Below are 8,548 nucleotides of genomic sequence, written 5' to 3' on the forward strand. Positions count from 1 at the left end.
CCCCCACCAGATGTATTTTAATGAATGCATAGTTACAGGGTGACTATGTTATCTCACTTTTCTTGTGTCATTAACTGAGAAGAGAGTTTTAAAAAAGTGTCCCCACAGAAATCTTATTCATATGTTTTATTATATGCTCCAGCACGGGCACCACTTTAGTTTAATGGTGTGTTGGATGATGGTACAAATTTATAGCCAAAGGTTTACATCACAGACAGCTGGAATGAATAACAATAAATTAATTTAAAGTGCTACAAAAGTGCTCCCCATAGTATGCAGTGCTTATGTGCTCAAGGCTAATAATTTATAAATGCACGTCTTTTATAATCCTGATCTAAAGTCCTGAAAGCAGCTAGTTAAAAAGCAGTCACATGACATAAATTATTTTTATTAATATTTCAAATGCATGATTAGGGTGGGCACCATGGTCATTAGCATTAGATAGCTTTCATTTATGACCAAGTGCAATGAAGCAGTAGCCAGGGATGAGGGAACCAGCTAAGCAATGGCACAACAACCATTGTGAGATGGAGGAATGCTTCTCCTTCCCTATGAACTTTATATGCTAGTAGTCACCATGCCTATGGCTATACGCTACATTCTTGACTGTGTTTAGCACATTAGATACATATCTGAAGAGTAAGGCTATGAGTGACTGGGTGCAGTCAGAAGCCGTAGTGCTTCTCCTTGTGGTTTTTCTTCTGTCCCAGAACACCGAACACCAGCAATGGGGAATGCAGCAAGACCGCTGCTCAAAGGTTGCTTCTATGACTTTCCTTATTACAACAGCAGTGCTAATTTGAACACTGAGCTAAAATCCATGCACATTCTTGCTTGGATAAGATAAATTATTTTGAAGCTTTTGACTTGCTTCGAGAGGACACCACCATTTTTTGGATCTATGACAGGGGATTAGAGAGGAGTCACGCCACCAGGCAAACAAATATTTGCAGAAAAGCCTTGTGGAGAATAAGGATGAGGCAGGCCATAAGCTTCCATCTTTTGTGTGGAGAATTTGCTTTTTTTTTTTTTTTTTTTGGCCAGCATTATCCAACATTTAACTGCAGTCTTCTCTAGTGAAAGAGTATATTTACTCTTACTGGTGAGGGTAAGAGAGCAACCAGCTCAAATAACCTGTGTAACATCACATCTTTTTCCTCAATGCACTTCTCAGGCATACCTCACTATTGGGATATCACTTATCTTAATACTACCGTTATTTTCTCCAAGCAAATTTGGCTGCTTCTTACTTTCCTTGGTGAAAACCATTTACTTCTTAAATGCAGAGTCATTAAGCTGAGGTTATAGAAGGAGTCTTTCACATTGGAAGAAGGATTATGAATAATTCCTGTGTCTCACTCTGGGCCGCTGCCATACATAAGACTACATGTTCGAATCTTGGCAGATGATTGAAAAATATGCACCACAAGCAACCTCATTCACTTCAGTGGTTCTTCTAGCAAAGTAAGCACAGTGATACAGAAAATGGGCAGGAGTATCATAATCTGGTCCCTCCATTCCCACTATAAAGGGAAAAAAAATACAAAAAAGCTTTCTGCTTTACTCACAAAGTGGACTTCCAAGCAACCATTTACTATTAATTTTTTAATATCGTAAACCTCTGCAAACTCATGACCTCTCTCCTCTTCCTTTCTAGCTTTCTTTGAAAGTACTTTGTAACGTAACGCATTTACCAGAGGTCAATGGGGGAATATTTGCATTTTGATAAATTTAAATTTTTTGCCTCTAGCACACTGCTCAAATGCACTGTGCTAATCAGAAGCAAATAATGATCTCCTAGGTGCTTGAAGTGGGTGACTGGGCATATAAAGGCATCACAAAATGCAAAAATTAGTGAGAGAGAAATACATGGTAGAAATAAATAAGAAATACTGTGACTGTGCTGTCAAAAGTGTTTTGGATCTGTAAGCTGAAAGTTCTGCCTGGGCTAAGCAGCTAAAGCATTTCTGTGCACTGCTGAAGGGATAAGGGCATTCGGGGTACTCCTGCCTGTGCTGACTGCACTGATGGAAGGCTGCCTTCTCTGTACACAGCACCCGAATGTCAATATAATTAGATGATGCATAAGCACTTCTGACGGCTTTTCATACCATCAGGAATACCTCATCTTCTGAACAACCCAAATCCTAGATTAGGCAGGATCTAAAAAAATAGGGCACTCCCAAAAGCATGGGTTTAGCTGCATGGAGGTCTTATTTTTAGCACTAGTGATAGTGCTCAAGCATGTCTGCCCCAATGGGGATGGGGTGTATGGGAGAGGAAAAAGATCAGAGCTGAGCAGATTATTTATTATTTTTTTTTTTCTTTATGTTTCTTTTTTTTTTTTTTTTTTTTTTTTTTCAGCTCAAGTATCTCTGGCAGATGGAGGTTTAAAGAAACATGAGCACTCCTTCACTAACCATGGCATCAGAGGAAAAACTCCTGATAAGCAGATGTTGCTTAGGCAGTGCTCAGCTAGGCAGTGCATGCGTATGAGTGAGAGAGATGGAGATAGAGGCAGACACTGCAGTGAGTGCGTGTGGCTGCAAGCAGTGGGAAATGGTTGTGTGTGTATGTTTGTGTGTGCGAGAAAATAACACATGAGCAAAACTGAGCTGCTCCAGTGAGCATTTTGTGTATATCTTTAAGAAAAGGCAAAGAGAAGCAGCCGAGGGAGAGAGTCTGAAAAGAAGAGGAAGGAATGACCAGGTAATAGCGTGGCTGGAGTAACAGCAGTGCAAGGTAAGAGATCTAGGCATCAGGGAAATCATTTAAAGCCATATTGATTTGCTTCAGAGGTCAGAAAAAGCAGATGTACTTGCTACTGTGGAAAGGCTCTGACAGCAGGCACAGCCTCTTGTTTTTCTTTGCCTTTTTTTCTTTTTTTTTTCTTTTTTTTTCCTTTTTTACTGACTTGCAGTCACTGAAAGACTGTGATACAAAACCAACACAGGCCATCTCCTTGCTGCCTCCACCTCTCCCCCCGGACCAGGAGCCACAATCTCCATGTGCCTGCAGAAGGGACACGCGCCTAGTGAGGCAGGCGAGCCCTCAGGCAGCAGGGAGAGCATGAGAGGGAAGGGAAGGGAGGGGATCAATGGCTGAACAGCAGCTCTGGCCATTTCCCGTAGCTCTGGCGCCGGGATGAGTTGCAGAGCATTTGGAGCTGGCTGCTGCAGGAAAGGCACACATCCCATCCATCCACCCATCTGTCCATCCATCCACCAGCATCCCCGGGTGGGGAAAGGCTTCTGCAGCACCTGTCTGCACCGGTGTAAAGCAAGGTTACAAAGGGGAGGTGGATCAAACACAGTGTATTAATCTAGAATATTGAAGGGAAAATGGGACATGACATAGGAAGACGTGGAGTTTCATCATTGTGCAGGAAATTCTACATTTTGGAGAAAGAAAGAGGAGTGTTTGTTTATGTACAAATACTGTCAGGTTTTTCTTTCAGTGGCCACAGTGAAGAAAGCACTGGGTCTTGCTCTTTAGAGTTGTGCATCTGCATTAATCCAGCTGGTCCTCCATATATTCGTGCAGTGATACAACTGTAGAATTAATACAGAGACACTGTGGCAGAGATCTTGAAAACACTGCTTTTCCAGGAAAAGCAAGTACGTGTGAGGACCTGGTCCTGGAGGCTCGTCCTGAGGCCCAGAGTAAGCTGCTCCTGCGGCCAGGTTTCGGAGTCTTCCTCAGATTCAGAGTTTTCCCATTCAATCATCTTATTCACTGCCAATGGCAGTTTCAGAGTCACAGAGATATTTGCCAAAATCAAGTCAAACTTCTTGAACAGTTATAGCTATATAGTTTGACATGTTCTAAGATGCAAAATTTTTCACTTTGCATAGAAAAATGAGCTAGACTTCACAGCAGCTGGGGTAAAAAGCACTCAGGAATATTTCTTTAAGAGTGGAATTGGTGTATTTCTTATTTGATCTGAAACCATTCTCCTCCTTGAAACAAAAACTAGGTGCATTACTGAATGAAAAAAATCAATAACTCCCCTAACTCATTCTGCTTTAGCTACTGTCCCATCCTGCCTGTTTTTACACCAAGAACCTCAAGTGTAACCACACAGGACTGCATGTGTCATTTAGGTTTTTCACTGGCTTGCTCCTTCCTGAACATCTGCTGAGCACTGTCTGATTTGTATGAATTATGAGTTAGGCTTATAGCAGGTCATAAAACTTCCATCAGAAGAGTTTTCCTAAAGAAAATAGTTTGCAAGTATATGGAATTCTTTGTAAAAATATAAAATTCAATTTTTCATAGAAAATGGGAATTCTGTTTAAAATGTAATATACCATTTCACTGAAGACACACATAAAAAACATATATATATATGTATATATATATTTCAGTTAGTAAAAAAAAATAAAGCTCCATCATGTTTTCAGTGATAAAATAATCAATGTCCTAACTGGTACTTTTTTTTTTTTTTTTAAATATATATATATATTTGTTAGAGTGATGAGTGTAAATCCAGAGTAACTCCCTTGGCCTCAGTGAAGTTACTTGATTTATGCTGTTGTAAATACAATTGAAATCTCAGTCTATGTGTCTGGTTCTTGTGATGAATATCTTAGCCTTGTAGGTACATTAAAAACAAAAACAAACAAACAAAAAAAAAACAACACATATGAGATTTGATGGATTTTGGGTCAGGAGTATTGTGAAGAGTCCTAACTCCCTGTGGATTTGGTTCCAGTACAGCTGGTCAGAAGCCATTGAAATGTGGGAATTTATTATTAGAAGTAAAAACATAAATACAGTTAAGTACTTAAAAATAAATTACAACTATATTTTTATCAGCTGTAACTTCAAAATCACAAAGTGTGTCACAAAGAACACAGGTTCAGTTTTAAAGGGTAGTTCCATTTCTTCTGGTATATTAAACATATCCTAAAATATCTTTAGATCTGTGGACAGGTGACTTGAACAGCGATGCTGAAAACGGACTTTAAAAATCTTCAGATATATTTGTAGACTTCAGACATATTTTCCCTGTCCCATTTAAAAAACAATAACCTTTGCTTTAAATAGAGGAACAAAATATTGGCACAAGATAGGGCAAACATCTGGCCTTCAGAAAGCCAGGAGCCATTCCCACTGAAGCCAAAGGCAGGGCACAGGGTCTTTTTGTTCACAAAGTACTTCAGTATTTGAGTTATGAGTTAATGGTAGTTCCACTGCATGAATTCAAGTAGAGAAATTAGGTATCTACATGCAAACACCGCTTTCTATTTTCAACTCAGCTGGTTTGCAGGCCAGAGCATTTTATCTACAGCTATCAATTGAAGCCATCGTGGCTGTTGCACTGCTTTGGGTTGGCAGGTATAAACTTGAGCAGGAACTCTCGTGATCAGCTTTTAATGTGTGTTTTTTTTTGTTTGTTTCCATCCCTCTCCACCCCTTCCCCCCCCCCCCCCCCCGCCCCCCTTTTTCCCCGTACTGGTGCCAAACTTTTAACACTGATAAATAAGTAATTGTGATTCTGGTTTTGAGGTCAAATGAAGTGAAGAACACAGGAAGAGTGCAAATTTGTCCTCAGTGTCAACTCCCTAACTTCAGCGGTATTACACTACAAATAGATGTAGAGTAGGATTTCTTATATAAGCAATAACACAGTTTGTGTTAAATAATAAAGCACCTTAAATGATGCCTTGGGCTAAGTAGCTCATTTAATCCCAAAATATTGTTGCAGTACAATTTCTTCCACACTGGTCTAGGGGAGTTATGAGGCATGTTATGTACTCAAACTTTCCAAAGAATTCAAATAATTTTTCTCTTTCTTTTAGATCAAAACACTGGTTTTGGGAAACATTTTATTGGCTAATTTTCAACACTCTCTCCCCTCCCCTCAAAAAACAAACAAACAAACAAACAAACAAACCCACCACCGCTATCCCTCAAACCAGACACATATTACAGAAAATGTCAACTCTGCTTCTGTTCCATGAACACCTACAATAACCTGGCCCCCATTTCAATTTGACCATAGTTCTGTTCTTTCTACACATTCTAAAATCATATAAGAGAAAATAAATGAGATGACAATGCTGAAATAGCTTCCCATCCTCGAGATTTAAGAAAAACATCTACTGTGATTTTTCCCCACATAATTGAAATATGCTGTGTTAGTTATTTGTAAAAAAAATAAAATAAAAAATGTTTACAGGCAAAAAGGATTATATCAAATAATTTTCAGTCACCTTTCAAAAGCAGACCTGCTGTGAAGCATATAAACAAACAAACAAACAAGATTTTACCTCATCCTAAGAGCCCAAAACCCAGCTGTGCCCATTTGAGCCTAGCCCTAGAGTACTGTTCTGGTTTTGCCCCGCTTCCAAACAAATACTGCTTTGGTTAGTGATAGCTCTTTTTTCTGAAGGTGGCAGCTCTCTCTTTCTGAAGGTGAGCAGAGCCAGAGATACGAAGGCCTTTGCTAACAGAACACTTCTGCTGTGTCCTTTCACTCTCAAGGGACTCCTGGACACCCTGTGCAATCAGGCCGTTGCTACTTGGCTACCTCTTCCTCTCTTCATGGCCCTGTTTCCACCTACCTACTGGGGCCTCTCTCCCCTCTCCCCTTCAATCCAGCCTTCCAGCTCAGCCCCTGAGGCCTGGAGACGCGGGTCGCACTGACAGCTGTGCATGCGGAGCTGATTTATTTGGCTGGCGTGGCACTGCGCCAGGGAAGAGGCCGTCTGAATGGTGAAGCTGTTAAGAAACTAATTGCGTGATGAACTGCAGTTACAGTGGAGCCTTTACTGTTTGCTTCATCTAATCACATTTGCTACCAAGGATTTTTCTTGTTTGCCCCTTTTCTGTTGTTTGAATTGGAAGAATACCAGGTTTACAGCAGGGATGAGCTTGGCTGATTGGCTCCAAAGCCTTTATCATTAGCTTGTAGGTCCCTTCATTTGTTAAAAGGCTCAAATAGTGTTGCTGCCGTAAGTGTTTCCTTATTTTCTCATCTTGGACTGGGAAGCTTTGAACTTGCCAAGATCTCAGTTCAGAGCTCTGTGTTTGTTCTGCTCATGTTGATGAAGTCACTAATCCCTAAATGAAGGGCAGGGAGCTTTTGGGGTTAGCAATTTCATCATCCTTAACAGAGAAAACAGAATCCCTGACAGCTCAGGTGAGTTAACGAGAAAATTATTTCCCTTTGCCTTGTGTTCAGATCTATTTCTGAACAGGGGATCTGAGCTGAAGCCTTGGGTTGCAAAATACCAGCCTGTGGGAAGAACAAAATCGGGAGAAAGAACTCTGTGCCACAAGATCACCTTTAATTAGGTCATGCTCAATTCCTTTGCAAGCAAAAACACCTCATCAAGCATTTACCTAACTGAAGAGCTGTTCCTACCTGGGAGAGATGTGTCAGTAAGGGACAGACCTAATGATCTGCTGCTTGACCACATCTTCGATGGGGCCTGTGCCACCCACTTCTGTCTGGTCACAAATGCTTTGCAGCAGTACCAAAAACGTGGCCTGAGATATTTCGCCACTGCGCTTGTACTGCAGGGTTGATGCTGTTTGCGTGCAGTCGTTGATCACATTTTTTTATTATTTTTGCAAGGATTATGTTGATTCTGCTTATAGATATTGAGTTCAAGTCAACATTGACTCATTCTAAACTTGACAAGCTTCAAGCCAAAACTTACAGTTTCTCCTGATTTCAGTACAAAACTTGCTCCATGGTCACTGCCTGCCTCTTGGGAAATGTGCTGTGAACCCATTTCACGCACTGGTACAGGGGAGCAGTCACAAATTGCATTGTGCATGCTTTGTGGAGCTTTTTACAGAAGCCATTTTAGAAGTCAGCCTTAGTTACCTGAAAGTTACATAAATAACAGTTACAAGCATGTTCCAAACTTGCCTGCATCATTCAGAATCAGATCCTTAGCTGGTTTTACTCCACCTTTTCCTTTGAATTACAGAACAACAGAATTACACTGAACTGGGTTGGTCCTTATACCCTGCTCCTTTCCTTTTGAAGCCCAATGACTTTAAGCAGTGAACCAGAGCTGCTAAACTTCAGTTGCTGGGCTTATTTTCTGCCTCCTCATCAACCCATTCAGCAAAGGCATATTGTACACGAAGGCAGAGTACTTATGTCAGTGTACCTGCAGGGCAGGAGTTGCATGCTGTCAGAAGCCAAGGGTTTCAAAGGGAGCCTGGCCTTCCTGCTGCTGGTGGGAAGGCACAGCAGCCAAAGGAGAAGAGCGGCTGGACCTCAGCACAGAAAGTCACTCTGACAATTTTGCTGAATCCTTCCAAAGAACTCAAATCAAAACATTTGTCAGCTAAAATCTCATTTATGGTGTCATGTCCTCCCCCCCACCCCCTTTTTTCTTTTTCCCCTGCACAGACAGAATAACTCTTAGAACTAGATAGACTGCAACTTGCTCAGTCTCCTGAGATAGCCACTAGTGAGATCTCTGCAAGTCAAGCAACCTCAGGTTGATGCAAATGGCTGTCCTGTTTCTTAGTTGATGAATTTAAGCCCAAGCTGGTAAGCTTTCCCAAACCCTAGGCAATT

The sequence above is a fragment of the Aythya ferina genome, assembly GCF_964211825.1.
Source record: "Aythya ferina genome assembly, chromosome: 7".
In the NCBI taxonomy this organism is placed as follows: Eukaryota; Metazoa; Chordata; class Aves; order Anseriformes; family Anatidae; genus Aythya; species Aythya ferina.